Genomic DNA, 17,660 nt, shown 5'->3' on the forward strand with positions numbered 1-17,660 from the left:
AACTCACAACACAGTCTGCTCCGATAGACCCTATGTAGCTACGGCATCTCCAAGTGACCCAGAACCCATGCAGATCGGTGGCTCTAAATTGACCATGCAGAAAGACATTAGAGGATTTCCAATGGGCTCTGTTATATGTGGTCAACCCTAGTCAGTAATACGGTCCTGTCCAGTGAAAGTAAGATCCTTTTACTGCTGAGCCAAACTCTTTTGGATTTATCTGTCTCCCGTCTGTTTTTCAAATTCAAGCTCACAGCTGCAGCGCAGGAACACACACTAGCAGTTTTCATTGATTCCGGTCTGACACAGAATCCTAGACAGACATGTTGCTGATCAACTGGGACTACCTTTCCTCCCCCTTGTCGAAACCTATGCAGGTTGAGCACTTGATGACCACCTGTTGCACAAAGTTACTTTGGAGACAACAGAACCTGTACCGGTTGTTTTTGCTAACTGTCAACCGTTGATTCACTATATTCATCTAATGAGGAGCTTACTTGCCAGGACCAAGATGACGATCACGGACGTGTCTCAACAATGGCCGATGGGCCTTATGTCTATGAATGAACCCATAAAAGCTAGCGTTTAACATCTTAGTTTAAAATAAAAGTTACTGCAGTTTCACGGACCTGAGTATAACAGTAGGTTTGTCTGCGAAGCTAAACTTAAGTAACTCACTATCTATAACAACTGAAACCATTTAAAGGCCTAAAAAAACAAGTATCAACTTACTTCCACATAATAGGCGCATCCGACAGAGAAGTTCTAAGAACGCAGTTCTAATAACTGTCCTAGTTCTAAGAACGGCCCTTCTCCAGGGAACGTTTCATGTTGCATTCGCCACATGAGTTGGGGGCGGTGGACCGATGTGACGCCATACGATCTGCGTACAGTGATGTGTGACTTTAGCTCCACATAACAACAACAACAAACCCGCCTAAAACAAAACAACACGGCAAAGCTAATATGGAGAACGAAGAGATCGTAGTGTTCATGCTCTGCTTGATGGAGATGTTACTGATGGACTATAAAATCAGGCGTCTCACGTCGAGGCTGGAAGGCTCCTGAAAGTCAGAAGATGAAGAATTCAGCGGCAGGAGATCCGCCGCAGACAAAGGAGACGACGTGTAAGTTTAACTTATTAACATGCGCCGATTGTATACGTGTCTTATGAGTAAACATTTCAGACGGCGGGTTTATTGTAACTCGTGTTCTGCGTTTCAGACGTTGCTGCAGCTCATTGAACTCCTCACCGTCTGGCTGGTCTGGAGCAAAGCTGATAACTAGTGGGAAAAGGTTGTTCTCAATTTTACCGATGAGCAGTGGACAGAGAATTTCTGTATGTCCAGGGAGACATTCAATAATCTGTGGCCGCCTGAAGCTGCACTGGAGAGGATGGACACAACCACCTGCTGCAGATACTGAAGGAGATGGAGAACAGCCTGGATGCTTTACCTCCTGCCTTCCAACTAATCACTACACACCTCTTCATAATAAGCATCATGTTATGGAAGTTCCACAGACAGAACATAAATGTATACATGATGTAAACATTTAAAGAGGAAATGTTCCATAGAAAATGCATCATTTGTTCATTTTTTTTTTTTTTTTCATTTTTTGTGTTATGTGTAAAATAAAGATCTCATCATCTGCTTTAAGCTTTGTGTGTTTTATGGAATCATCAGTAGAAGGTGGAGGAGTAATCCGTCAGTGAAGGGCTGGTTGTGACTGAGTTATGGTTTAGAATTATGAGGACATAGTCCACAGATTAGCGTATATGAAGGTAAAAATATAAAAAGGGTGTGAAATGTTTTACAGGTGTGTAATTTGTGTCAGATCTTGGTTAAACATGATAAAACTTCGTTTCTGTGATATGGAGCACTATTATAAGTTGATAAACTAACGTAATTTACACCCAGGGATACGACTTAAACGTAGCGTCACAAAGATGGATTATTTACTATTTCAAAGCTGTGATAAGTTAATAATACTCAATATTTTTATTAGCTAATATTTTATAGATGTGGCCAAAGCACATCTAACAGACACAAACAGAATACTTCAGACTCTTTACTAAGTCATTTATTTTTTATAATGAATATAGCAGAGCAAAAATAACTATGTACATGTGTGTATAAGCTGCATATCACACTGGCTTTTCTGCCGCACGCAGGAGTCATTTGCTGCGGCGTTGACGGAGTAAACATGTCGGTGGTACAAGCTGTCGAATTTACTGTTTGTCGGTTCGTCCCGCTCGGTTGTCGTGGTCCTTAATTTATTTGTAGTGTTGTGTGAGTTTTCTACGTGCGCTGCTTCGCGTTATCCCGCGTTCTCTGACTGAGAGCTGACGTCAGGAATATTTTTATATTTTTGCTGCGAACCTTCAAAACCTCTCTGAAAATCCTCTGTGGCGTAGACGGTCAGAAGAGCTTCTGACCTCCTCGTCGGTCCATTTATCGCTTGCTCTGTTCTTGTTTTTGTCCGTATGTGCAACCGTGTTTTTAAATGTGGCGGGACACAAAATGCGGAAATCTGGCAAGGGGTAGCTACCAGTCACCAAACACCTACTGTCATGAGGGTTCCTAATAGAACCCCGTTCAGACCCTGCCTCGGAGCAGGAGCTAAAATGGTTATAGGAACGGGGGCTTTGGTCCTAGTTCCCTATATGTCGGAATGCGCGAAAAAACGGCCTGGTTCCTGAAAAGGTTATAGGAACCTGCAAAAGGTTCCTACAGTCGGAAAGAGCCTAATGTCCAATGTGACTGGACGGCAGGCTCTGCTACTGGCTCCAGCTGGCGCCAAATGTGAGAATTTAAGTATTAATCGTCCGTTGCATCAACACTTATCTCTGTGTTCCTCTGAGTCTGAAGAAAGGTGAAGAAGGGTCGTTTGCTTTGTCCGAAGTATCTTTTACAATTTACTGACCTGAAACTGTACTGGAAAACAAGACAGTAAAGAGAAGCGCAGCGCAGAGCTACATTAGCTCTGATCAATGATGTCATACGATGTGCGACAGTTGAGCAGGATCTCACAGGAGAGTGAGCGGCGACCTGCTGTTAGTAGTTGCTCAGGGAAATTTCACATTCATAAAAGGAAAAGGGCTGACGGCAAGCCGAAGTTCACAGTGTTTCTACAAGATCTTTTTCAATACAGCTCCAACCTCAGTGGTCTTTAGAACTCAAAAGCCTTAAAAACTAAGTTTACTTTGGAAAAATTCTTATTTCATTGAGATGACTCTTTCCTCACTTTAACTGATGGTTAAATGTATAAATGTATATGCACACCTGGATTTTTCATATATGTTTATGTATATCTCCTAGATTTAATTTACTTACTGGTCTCATTGAATGTCACCCAAAACTTGATCCCCATGCTATACAGTTTATGTTCTGTATGTTTTATGTTCAATTGTTTAAGCAGGAGATTATTATCTTCTAACAAACAAAGATGATTACTTGGTGGTTGACTGGATACTTATTTTTATTCAGCATCTCAGCAAAATAAACTGTTTCAGAATAAGAATGTGTATTTATTGCCAAACAAGTTTGCACAGGAAATTAATTTGGTTTGGAGTGTAAAAAACAAGGAATTATTTAAAAAAAAAAAAAAAACGCAACGCAGTCTGCGCTACATGGACTCTTCCATGTTACGTATCACGCTGCATGTATGCAGAAATGATTACGGCACGTAAAATCAAAATACATCCAAATGTAAAAGAGAGAAATTCAAATGAAGTGGACAAAAGGCAATATCTCACAAAATAAGAAAAAGAGGTACCAAAGGCAGCAGTTCGTTTCAAAGCTGCCAAAGCTTTCTAGCTTTTTACTGTAACTGTGGCAGCGGGACATCAGTGGCTGTGAAGCAAGAGAAACCTCCATTGTTCGCTCTCACCACCGGTAACATTGCAGAAGCTCCTTCTATCACCGATGACAGTCCTGTTAATCCAAGTGGATCTGGCTTTCCCAGCAGTGACAAACTGAAGGATAAGATGATGCACAAGTTATGGTGAGTGACAGCATTTCTCCTCCCTCCCTCCCCAATGACAACGGGATGACCAGCTCTGGCCTGAGCTGCACGCTGATAGATGCTCAGCGGTGGACATGGAGCCTGTCCAAGTTAAAGTTAAGTGTTTTCCACAAAATAAAAATGGCCGCAGATTCACAAAGCAAACTATTACATATTTATCAATTGTAATTAATAAATTAGTTAACTGAGAGAAGTAGTCTGTCATATTTTGATCAATCAAAGAACACACAGGAGAAGAACCTAAAGAGAAAGGTATAAAGAAAATGTGTGGAACAGTACCTGATTAGTTAGGAAAGTGGGAAATTAGTACCTGCCTATTTTAATACTGTGGGAAGGAGTACCTGTTCTTTATTACTTGTGGATTTTTAAGGTTTTCTCCAACAGTCTACATATAGAATTCAATTAATTCCAGAGTAAATTGCCTGTGTTTAAAAGCAACAAATAAAACCTAATTCAAAGTAACTTGAAACACATAAGCACTTGTAAAGTTCTTCGTGTGGGGACATTTTGCTCATGCTCCAACACAGGCCACGATTTTGCACTTGAAGAAGACAACTCTTGCGGAACACATACTACCATTTTGAGTCCAGGCCTGTTTCATGAGTTTTATTTTTTTTTAATAATTCTGTTGAAGCATGTTGAAAAGCAACGTCTGACTTTTCATAGAATTTTTTAGTTATTATTACTTTAGTCAGATTCAAGTAGTTACCCTTGGTGTTTTTTCTTTCATTAACCAAAGGGTACCAACCATTTTGTCCACGTGTGTAAGTTAAAATAAATCAATATAACAAGATAAGATACAAGCTTCAGATTTTTAAGAGGAACTGCTGGAAACAGAACATGGTTCCCCCTAAGTGGATCGTCAATCCACAGTTCTGTGTGTGGTGTGTGTGCCCGTTCTCTGTATCAAATCTCAGTTGTATTTCTTTGTTCCTGACCATTACAGATGACAGTCAAGCAATCATTGAATATCTAATTGTTGACATGCCTTTGTGAGGTGTCAAGGTTTAATATTAAGATTTATGAAAAGATTTATTTAGTAACTTTTTATAAAAACAAAGCAAAACTAACATTATTTTGACATTTGGGAACGTCATCTATGAATTGATATTCATTATGACTAAATCGACTACATATGGTTTAAATTATTTTTAGTGTTCTTTTTTTCTTTCCATGTTTTAATCTGTAAATCCTTTCACAGGGCTACAAGTGATGAAGACAAAAGAGTAGCCATTCTCAAGGACTTGTTCTCTACCTTGGTGAGGATGATGAAAGTCTTATTCGAGAGTACATGGTAAGTCAGTTAAAGAGCTAGTGGGGTTTTTTTTGGACGTTTTTGTGTTGTTTTTTTCCCCTCCATCCATTAATATATTGTGATTGGGGTGGCACAGTAATGGCAGACACTTTGCTACTGGTATCTACTGGTCCACCCTAGTTGTTTCTCATCACTGTTCATTCACACCGAATTAATTTACAAAATGCAAAGCGAGCAACAGAACTTGTGTAAAAAATTAAATAAATATTTGAATATGACCCTAGATGTGCACACAATTCTTAAAGGAACCTTGCATTTTGCTCCATGAGTCATTTTTAATGACAGTCTCCAAACAGCAAATCTGATTGTTTCACAATATTTACTGTATTATCTTTCCCTTTTTTATTTAAAATGAAAACAACAACAAACACCACCATCACTTTAAATAAAGGAGCAAATTAAGCAAAGTAATGGAATGAAGGAAGGGCCTAGGCTACAGTGTTAGCATTTATGGTGCTGTAAGTGATGTACATGTGTCTGTGTTGCAGTCAGAGCTATGGTATAATTTCTACTGTAATGGATTCTTTTATTTTTTTTTAACAAAATGATAAATTATGTTGCTGCATTGCCAAGCTACTTGGTCTGTTGTAGATAAATTCTTTATCAAAGGGCTGCTGATATTAAGAGTCTGCAGACAGAGGTCTCAATGATCTTCCTTTATTCGGCCGAACAGGGGGAGACCCCCTTCAGGATCAAAGACCCCGTATATTCATTTCTCCAAGCTTATATAGTCTCTCTGATTCTATTTCTGTATACACACACACAGCCTTTTAGGGCTGACTGGTAATTAGTTGACATCACTTTGATATCATGTTATAATGTCATACTATTAATATTTTGCTGACCAGGGCCACTGCACCTGTTGTTTTTCAACTCTGATGTATTAATACTTCCACAGTTCCATTTGAATACTTATTGTTTTAACCAAAAAAAAGCATGTCATTATAGTGAAATTTACCTGTGCCTCAAAGTTTTTTTGTTGTTGTTGTTTGTTAGTTGCCTTCACTATCCAGGATTGAAGGCAACAGCTTCCTGAGAGACCTGCAGATGCCGTGGGGATTTATGCCATCAACTAGGAAGGTGGAATAATGGACATTATGATGACATTAGAATATCTGCTGAAGTTGTGATCATCAATGGACATCATCAGATCTCCAGCTCAGGCTTGTACAGCAATTATTGGAATAATCTATGCACTGTACCTGGCCTATCCCAAGGATTTGAGGCGCTACTATGGATTTATTCAGAAAGTGCTGATGAAATTGGATGAAGAAAAGCTTTTTCCCTAAAGTTCTTGGGTTAAAGAGCAAACTTTGTGGTGGACCCTTTTAAGTCACACAAGTAAACACCAGCAAGCTGTGTCAAATGTAGCAATGCTGCAACTTTGAGGATGATGGGATGCTATTTTGAGAAGCACGTACAACCACTAACTTTTCAACCAGTGTTAGCCTAAGGTCTCTTTACACAGTCTATCATTTTGTTTTTGGACAAGATTTGTGTTACAACATCTTTCTACTATTTTTTGTTTTAATTAAATGATAATGTCATATATAAAAATTCATTTTGTTGAAAGATCACCAGCAATATAATTTATTCTAGTATAGTTAGGTAGTTATTTTTATAGAGCAAAAGTTTTTCCAGTAATTTAAATATTGTAGTTGCCATTTCTTAACTCAAATCCAAAGAGAAAAAGCTGTGGTCTCACACTGGGGTTCAAGCTGGGACTCCAGGTAAAATTTAGTAATGTTGTATTGGCATTGTTTAGTATATCATGCTGACATGTACTGTGTTTCCACAATTTTTTTTGTGAATGTACGCAAGATATGTTTTCCTTCAATTCAGAAAAGGGAAATATTTAGTTTGTGATTACAGCTCTTAACAGATACTGTTTATGGATAAAAGAATTGACAGCTATGTGCTTCCCTTATACAAATGCTTGTCTTATAAAAACTGTAGACAATGTGTTGTAATGACAAATGTTAATTACTGAAATATTAAAAATCATTTTGTGATTTTGAATATTGTATTTTTTTTATCAGCTCTACTAATTTTGGTCATTTTTTAAAATTAGAATGCACTTGTTTTAAACAAGAAGTAATTACTAAATTACATTATATATTTAAGTTAAATGAAAGTTATTTAGTCTAGTACATGTGAAATGAGTTTAGTAGGAATTATAAAGAAAGTTTAAATAAAATTTACTAATAATACTTTAGTGAAAGTGGTTAAAAATATTTTGTTGAATGTACTTAATATTATATTGAGTTACAGTTATCTAAAAAATAGACCTTGATTCAGATCAATTTATTGCGTGCAACCACTTGATGAAATAAAAATGAGATAAATCAAGTAAACACTTTTTTCAGTGTAGGACTGCTTGGTAAACCGCCAGCCTGCCGTCGTCTGGGAACCAGGACATGAGAAGAGCTGCTATAAATGACAGAAACCAGTAGCCTATCAGCACACGGGCTTGTGACATTAAACCCAATCAGAAGCGGCGTAGCGCATTTGTTACAAACTCCACTAGCAAAGAACTTTTTTTTTTTAAATTTAAACAATATGAACAGCATATACAACAAAAGTGGCCATACTAAAATAAAGTCTTATGAAAAGATTAAAGACCAGACAATATACACACAAACAAACATATAAAAGAAAAAATATAGCTAAAAGATAAGCAAATAACATAAAATAATATTATGTTAGGGTCTTTTATAAAGATTTAGGGCCATAGCTAATTTTTAAGGTAAGGGCATTCCATTTCTTGTTCATCGAAATTGAGAAAGGAGAGAAGGAGACAGAGTTCTCCATGGAAAGCGTTGGACCAAGGGTCGGGTTTTCTCCATTTGCATTTGTGTATGAAGATTTTCTCGAGGATTATGATAGTGTTAATACCTGGTCCATAGTTGTTGTTCATCAAGGGAATGCCAAAAATTATGTCCTTCAGTGAAAAATCAGACAAAGTCCATAATTTGAGGGAAAAAGTCAGTATGTCCTCCGAATTTTTTTTTAAAGGTACACACATCATCAAAGAACAGACCGATCTGTAGAATCTATAACTTTTTAACATATAACATTTTCACAAAATACATAACAGGTATGAATCAAAACCAAAACGACAATGTTGTTGGCAGGACCTTCTGTAACACAATAGCTGGCTGGTGATAGACAGGGTTATATACTTCAGTATGCGGGGGGCGGGTCTAGAAAAGTTCTGATGGGGGGCCAGGAGCACTGACAAGGAAAGGGGCACAGATAAGACTTTTGTTTTATTAGGTCTATATTTTATTGAAATATTGAACTGATTATTACAACTAAAGATCTAGTTTATCAGCAGGTGTTTACTTTGGGTGATGCTGCACAAACACTCACACTTCAATGATAAAAGAAAAAGCTGTTTTTATCCAGATTATCAGTTTTATCAGAGTTTCTTCATCAATGTCGGGTTGTTTAACTTCAGTCGTCACATCTGCTGGTTATAGGACAGAAAAATTATCACCATGGAGAACGGTTGGTGAGATGATGAAGGATGAATTCTGGCATTATGATCTAGAACAAGGTAGGGATGATTTAGAACAACATATAGAAGTACAGTACATGCTGCGTTTACTGACCAACATCTGAAGTTTACCCAAGGAAAGTCAGTCAACAGTAATATATATGTAGCATTGTCTTGTTCTGGTAATATGATGCAGTAAAAACAGGCCGATTTCAGGCATAGACAGGAATGGTGATTAATTATGATCAATTTGAAAGATGTGATTAATCTTATTAAAAAGTTGAATCATTTGACACAGCCCTAATTTGCACACACCCATGCTTTAAGACAATATGAAAGTTTGTAATATCCATAAAATATACATATAAGGTACATTAGACTGGTTGATGCAGGGGCCCCAAAATGAATTTTTGCCTGGAGCCCCCAAATGGCTAAGTTCGCCACTGAGGCAGATGGCCGCTCTCCCTGAGCCAGGTCCTGGTTCTGGTTCTGGAGGATTTTCCTTCCTATTAAAAGGGAGTTTTCACTTTCCACTGTCGCCTCCTGCAGCTCAGGATGGGGGATTGGATCAAAGTCAAGTTCAAACCAATGTGTTGGTTTTCCTGAACGAGACCGTTATTGATTATGAATTGGCTGGAACTGATTAGTCTGTGAAGCACTGAGATGACGTTGTTGTAAAGTGGCACTTTACAAATAAAACTGGATGCAATTGAATTAGTTCACCATGGTTTTGAGCCGTTGTATTGATTTTGCTGTAGTTCTTGTGGTTGGTGAATATTGATTGGTTCTTTGGAACTTCAGATTATTTGAGGAGGTAAAACTAACCTTTTTTATTGTTTTTTAGTTTACCGCCCATCTGGATTTGGTAGCAGTACATTTTACATCAATTTAGTGACTTTTTAATCATCCAAATTGAAGTTATCCAGACTTATTCTCCTTGGATTTTTTATATTAACAGTGTTTCAGATTTCTATTATTATCGAGTGTTAGTGATCTTAGAATAGAATAGAAATACTTTATTAATCCCTTCGGAGAGCCCTCAGGGAAATTTGGGTACCAGCAGCAATACAACACCAACAGTAAAGCAGGACAAGCACAAGACACAATATATACAGGTACAAAGCAAATAGAGGCAAATAGAATGCAATAAATATAACAATTATAACAATAAGATAAGTTAATAAAACAATATAAACAAGCATTGCACACAGTAGAGGTGGTACAGATTCCCAGTTCACCATTGCATGTATAAGTTATTGCAACTGTTTGTATGGGTTATTGTACATGTGTTGTATCAGGCGGACTGCACACCTCCCTCTCCCCCCTCCTTCTCCCCCTCCTGCCTAATGCAGAGTTGTACAGTTTGATGGCTCGGGGGACAAAGGAGTCTCTGAGCCGGTTGGTCCTACTCTTGGGGAGGAGCAGCCTGTTACTGGTCAGGCTTCTCTGTGCACTGATGACAGTGTGCAGAGGGTGACTGGCATCATTCACAATAGCCAGTAGTTTTTTTAGTGTTCTCCTCTCTGCCACTGTCACCAGGGAGTCCAGCTTCATGCCAACCACAGAGCCCGCCCGCCTGATGAGTTTTTCTAGCCTGTTAGCACACCTTTTTGTCATGTTACCCCCCCAGCAGACAACAGCATAAAAAAGCGTACTAGCCACCACAGACTGATAGAACATCCACAGGAGTTTGAAATGAATGAAATGAAATGAAAAATACTTTATTAATCCCAAAGGGAAATTCAATATTGTAGTAGTAGTAATTTTTTAGTAAAACAATCACATTAATTAATTAAGGGCTTTGTTCTTCAGCCTGATAGCTGCTGGAAGGAAGGATCTTCTGTATCTCTCTGTCTTGCATCGGACTTGAACAAGCCTCCCACTGAACACACTCTGTTGTTTCGTCACGGCGTTGTGTAGAGGGTGTGAAGGATCTTCCATTATCTTCGTCAGCTCGTACAGAATTCTTTTTTTGATGATCAACTCCAGCGGCTCCAGAGTTACTCCAAGCACAGAACCGGCTTTCTTGATCAGTTTGTTAATTCTTTTCAAGTCTCTGGTTCTGATGCCGCTGCCCCAGCAGATTGCTGCAAAGCTGATTGCACTTTCAACAACAGACCTGTAGAACATTTGCAACATTTTGGTGCAGACGTTAAAAGATCTCAGCTTCCTTAAGAAGTAGAGTCTGCTCTGACCTTTCTTGTAAATGTACTCAGTGTTGCTTTTCCACTCAAGTCTGTTGTCCAGCTGAACTCCAAGGTACTTGTATTCCTCCACCACCTCCACCTCCTCTCCCACTAGTTAAAAACAGAGCTACTACAATTGCTGCTGCCACCTAGCGGCGCATTCTAGAATCAAGTTTCCTGCAGATGTTAAAAGATCTCAGTCTTCGTAGGAAGTACAGACGGCTTTGGCCCTTCTTGTACAGGTGATTTGTACAGCATGTTCAGTCCAGCTTGTTATCCAGCCACAACCCGAGGTACCTGTAGTTGTCTACAATCTCCACCTTATCGTCCCTGATGGTCACTGGACGTGGTTGTGGGCTGGACTTCCTGAAGTCAATAACCAGCTCCTTAGTCTTTGAGGTGTTAAGCTGGAGATGGTTCATCTGACTCCAGGTGACAAAGTCACTGACCAGATTCCTGTACTCGTCCTCTCATCATCCCTGATACACCCCACGATGGCTGTGTCATCTGCAAACTTCTGGATGTGACACAGCTCTGAGTTGTAACAGAAGTCTGAGGTGTAGAGTGTGAAGAGGAGGGGGGCCAGCACCGTCCCCTGGGGTGCTCCTGTGCTGCTAATAACAGTCAGATGTGGTGTCCTTTAGCCTGACGTACTGCGGTCTCTCTGTGAGGTAGTTACCAATCCAGGACACCAAGCAGGGGTCCACCTGCATCTCCCTCAGTTTGTCAAGAAGCATCAGGGGCTGGATTGTGTTGAAGGCACTTGAAAAATCCAAGAAGAGGATCCTCATTGTGCCCCTCCCCTCATCCAGATGAACTTGGACACGGTGTAGGAGGTAGAGAATAGCATCCTCCACACCCACACCTACGCGATAAGCAAACTGCAGGGGGTCCTGGGCCTGTTGCACTTGGGGCTTGAGGAAACTGAGGATGAGCCGCTCCATCGTCTTCATCAGCTGGGATGTAAGTGCCACCAGTCTGTAATCGTTCAGCTCACCAGGACGTTTTTTCTTTGGAACTGGAACAATACAGGATGCTTTCCACAGGGTAGGCACTTTCCCCAGCTGTAGACTGTGGTTGAAGACATGCTGGAGTGGTTCCCCCAGTTCAGCAGCGCAGGTCCTAAGTAGGCGAGGCACTCCGTCAGGGCCAGCTGCTTTCCATGGGTGGAGCTTCCTCAGTTCTCCACTCACCTGTTCTGCTGTTATGTGTGGAGGGTGTTTAGATGGGGGGAGGGGTAAAGGTTGGCAGGGGGGCTGCACAGGGGATGAAGTCAGGGAGGATGTGTACTGCAGTGGGGGAGGGGGGACCGTGGGCTGGTCAAAGCGGTTAAAGATGTTCAACCTGTTTGCTTCTTCCACTGTCCCCCCGCTGTTATGGCCTTTGATCTGTGTTGACACCATCCCAGCCCTCCTTCATACGGCTCTCACTCAGTTTATCCTCCACCTTCCTTCTGTAGGTGTCCCTCGCCACCTTCAGGCATTGTTTCACCTCCCGCTGTGCTGATTGCATTGCCTCCCTGACTTACTGAGTCTTTTAATCTTTCCTAGTATGTAATTGGTCTCATTCACATTAGAGGTAGCCCTTTAGTAAAAACCTCCACCCTCCCCTCCATGCACTGACCACTTCCACCCTCTGCTCCATGCACTTACCACCTCCACCCGCCGTTCCATGCACTGACTATCTCCACTCTCAGCACCACGCACTGACCAGTTCCACCCTCCACTCCAGTGATTATCACCACCCTCCGCTCCATGCAATGACCTCCTCCACCCTCCGCTCCATGCACTAACCACCCCCACCCTCCGCTCCATGCACTGACCACCTCCACTCTTCACTCCATGCACTGACCACCTCCTCTCTCTGCTCCATGCACTGACTACCTCCACCCTCCACTCCATGCAATGACCTCCTTCACCCTCCGCTACAAGCACTGACCACCTCCACCCTCCACATCATGCAGTCATCACCTCCTCTCTCCGCTCCATGCACTGACCACCTCCACCCTCCACTTTAGTGAAAACCTCCACCCTCCGCTCCATGCAATTATCAGCTCCACCCGCCATTCCATGCACTGACTATCTCCACTCTCCGCACCATGCACTGACCAGCTCCACCCTCCACTCCAGTGATTACCTCCACCCTCCGCTCCATGCACTGACCACCTCCACCCTCCGCTCCATGCACTGACCATCTCCACCCTCCGCTACATGCAGTGATCACCTCTTCCATTGCTGTCCTTGTTAATTTTACTTTTTATCCTTGTTTTCATTTACTGTACTCTAAATATGTTAGGTTGTTTTATTCATTATATGACTGTGCTTTTATTGTTTTGACACAGTTTGTAACATTTTTCTCTTGAAAAATAAATTTACATAGATACTTTTTCTGCTAGTTTTTTTTCAAATGGCTCATGTGGATTCTGTTTTGGCCCAAAGCATTTCCTTCCACTGAGGGTCAACAGGGGTTTTGTACAGAGACCTCCAAGGTCCTCTTCTTTATAGGGACTGCCTTCTAGTACCGGGTCGTCCTCTCCATCAGGTCCACCTTCTAGTACCAGGTCGTCGTCTTCATCGGGACCACCTTCTAGTACCAGGTCGTCTAGAAATCAGGTGGAGATGATCTGAGCTTTGTGACATGGAGCATTATCCTGCTGGAAGTAGCATCAGAAGATGCTCCACTGTGGTCATAAAGGGATGGACATGGTCAGCAACAATACTGAGGTAGGCTGTGCTGGTTAAACCAGGCCACGTTGGTACTAAGGGGCCCAAAGTGGACCAAGAAAATCTCCCCCCACCATTACACCAGCAGCAGCCTGAATCGTTGATCCAAGGCAGGATGGATCCATGTTTTCATGATGTTTCCAGCAGATTCTGAGCCGAGCATCTGAATGTGGATCTGAAATGGAGACTCATCAGACCAGCAACTTTTCTCCATCTTCTATTGTCCAGTGTTGGTGCGTGTGTGTGAATTGTAGCCTCAGTTTCCTGTTCTTAGCTGGCAGGAGGAACCCGGTGTGTCTTCTGCTGCATCCTGGTCCAGACAACTGCTGCTCTGGATATTTTCTCTTCTTCAGACCATCTCTGGAAACCCTGGAGATGGTTGTGGGTGAAAATCCCAGTGAACACTCAGACCAGCAACCATGCCACGTTCAAAGTCTCTTAAATCCTCTTTCTTCCTCATTCTGATGCTCAGGTTGAACTTCGGCAGGTCGTCTTCACCACGTCTACATGACCACATGCTGCCGTGTGATTGGCTGGTTGGATATTAGTGTAAACAGGAAGTTGAACAGGTGGAGCTGATGAAGAGGAGGGTGAGCTTATATAAACTTATTTATGAGGAGGATTGACATATTACAGTGATGCTGTTGAGGGGTGTTTTTGGAGACTAAGATTGTTATTAAAAATGGATGAAGATTTTTATACATTCAAATCTTTTTTTATCATTCCACATTTAGAGAAGACTCTTCTGTCTCTCTGTCTATGGCTCTCAGTGGAGACATTGAGCAGCATCTCAGACAGAGTGGTGCCATCAGATTTAATGTCTGCCTTACTGAGTTTCCACATTATGCATCCGATGGCTGCAAGTTATTCGAAATGTTCATTATGCGAGCTGCCACAAATGCAGCAACGCAGATGCTCACAGCTCAGCAGAAACATGTGTGGGCGAAGAGTTTGTGATGAAAATTTCATTCCGAACTCCACAAGGTCAGACGCCTACATGCAAATCAATTTATATGGTAGGAAGCTTAGCATGTTTAAAGATAAATCTGGTGTCAGCAGGGATGTTATACTCAAACCGATCTGCTGCATCACGTGTCAAGCATGGTGACACGGAGGTATTGTGACATACTCACATATGAATGAATGAATGAATGAATGAATGAATGAACATATACACAGTCCTGGCAGTGATATTATGGTTATGAAATTAAGAAGTGCCAGAACATGTGCAGAGCTCTGCACCTCATACTTTTGGGTGGTTTGATATAAACATCACTGAAAACATTTTCATTCTTCATTCTATTAGGAAAACTCCTACGCTTTGCCCAGTTCTCCCACTCATTTAAAGGCCAGACTCAGTGACGCTTGGCTAGCGTGGTAAGTCTAGAGCAGAAGAAGCTGAATGCAAAGGCCCGAGAACGGAGGGCAAAGAAGACTGTTCAGTTCTGGAGGATTGGATGAAAAAGAACATAATAAATGAGGAGTTGAAAGAAAGACTTGACTTCCACTCAGGAAAAATAAATTAATAATACCACTTTGAACTTTTGTATGTTTAGTCTCTTTGTCAGACTTTATAAAATTAGTAGTGAAGGGAACTTGCTAACTAATGTGTATTAGCTGAATTCCAGATCTTCAGATAGACATGAACACACAAGGGAGCAGGGAGAGTTTGGCCTTACCTGCACCTGAATGATCCGGAAGCATGCAGCTGCAAATTTCCCATCCACATCCACATAGACTGCAAAGTAGTAGTTTTTTTTTTATTTATTTACACTTTTTAAACTTATGGTTAAAACATTTGAGTCCTACATCCTACGTTGTACAATAAACATGGAAGTGATGTAAAGTTTTGAGCTTCCATGTGCTATTTTCACTTTTTTTGAAAGTCTTGTGTGTCCAAATCTCCCCCCTACATAGTGCCCCAGTTAGGGGCCAAGCCATTTTGTCAGAGTGTCCGAATGTCCAGAGAGAAAAAAGCAGGGCACTCAAAATTACCCACAATGCATCTTAAAAATTAGTGACCATCGATGGTCACTAGACAGGTCAATGTAGACCACAATGCATTGCGGGCAGAAACTCAACATGAAGCAAGGAGGTGAAAAAACATTTTTATTTAATAGATATGCAACAAAGAATAAAATACAACATAAGGAATAAATATAAAAATATTTACACACAACTTTGGATTGGATTTGGAATGACATCTTCACGCACGTTGTGATTACCGTGGTGATGGCTGGTAGTCACGTGGTTTGCAGTGAGGAAAAAATAGACAGCTTTGTGTCTGAATTGCCAAAAGAATTAGTCACTATGTAGTGAAGGAGGGGTTAGGGAGTAGGGTGGACATTTGGACATAGCCTTGGACAACAGATCAATCCTAGAAAAATCTTTAAGAAAGAAAAAGTGCCCAAAATAGGGTTTCAAGGGTCGAAGCACTTAAACAATTATTTGTTTTCTTTTGTGGCTGCACCACATTGCAAAATGCACTCCCCTGGAGTTACAGAGTGCCAGCACACAAAAGAAGCTGCACAAAACAGTTTTTTTCAAGGGTTTTAGCTCCCTGTGTGTGTGCGCATGCCTGTGTGTGTGCATGCCTGTGTATGTGTGTGCGTGCATGTGTGTGTGTGTCTGTGTCTGTGTGTAAGTGAGATCAATTCAATTCAAATGATCAAACTTGTTTATTAAAGTGTCAAATTAATTAATGTATACATTTATTATTTTATCGTATGCCTTTGTTAAAGAGCGTAATAAACTGGTCTCAGCATGGATCATAACCATTTCTCTGTTGTTTGTAAGAAACCAAACCGTGAGAAAATCACGTAAAAATTTGTGGAGCTGTGATGATTGTAGTTGGGCATACACCTTAGAAATAAATGCTTTGGAGGCAAATGGGACACCCATCCAAGATGGTGGCCACATCGTCATCATCATTATCATCGTCAGCTCCAATAGGTAGCGTCAGTCTACGAGGTGTCTACATATATTATGTCTATGAGTCTGTCCGAATGTCCACCCTACTCCCTAACTCCCCATTCACTACATAGTGACTAATTCTCTTGGCGATTCAGACACAAAGCTGTCATTTTTGTCCTCGTCGCAGACCACATGACTACCAGCCATCACCACGGCAACCACAACACACATCAAGTGACCAAGATGGCGGCGCGCATGGATGCAGCGGCTTACGGCTCCCCATTCCAGTGCTCTTTTCTCTTTCTTTTCCTGTCGTTTTTCTTTCTTTTGTGCACAACTGGTCATGCGAAAGTCCCGTACACCCGCCAGATGCTCTTGGATATTGGAAACCAACACCAGATATCTATTTCGAGTGACTTTCACCACACGCACAACATTCCAGACGACATAGCGAGACCACCGGACTCTCTGTGGATTGTTATCGGGTCTGGAAGGAAGCGCAGATGGAGGAGGGAGAGGAAGCAGAAGCGGGGCTGCAGGTCCGGCGTCATGCTACGGCTAAGAAAACAACCTCACAAGCCACCTCTTCCGAGCCTGTATCTCTCCAACGCCAGATCCCTGGTAAATAAAACGGACGACCTGGAATTACTACTCGCTGGAAAATTGCTTATGGTCCGGGATGTTGTGTACTGATTACACTGAAACCTGCTTCACCGGAACATACCCTATGCTAGCGTGCAGCTAGCAGGCCGAACTCTGCTACGCTGGGACAGTGACAGAGGACTCTGGTAAGAGCAGAGGAGGGGCGCTCTGTATCTAGGTGCACGACACTGGTGTAACAAAACGGGACAATACATAGACAAACACTGTTGTCCCGGACATAGAGTACATTTCTGTTAGATGTCGGCCTTTTTTTCTGCCGAGAGAGCTGACTGTTGTTATCGTCACAGCTGCGTATGTCCCACCCGACGCCAGTGTAAACACGGCGCTCTCTCTCC

Source organism: Melanotaenia boesemani, chromosome 8 (genome assembly GCF_017639745.1).
Source record: "Melanotaenia boesemani isolate fMelBoe1 chromosome 8, fMelBoe1.pri, whole genome shotgun sequence".
Lineage (NCBI taxonomy): Eukaryota > Metazoa > Chordata > Actinopteri > Atheriniformes > Melanotaeniidae > Melanotaenia > Melanotaenia boesemani.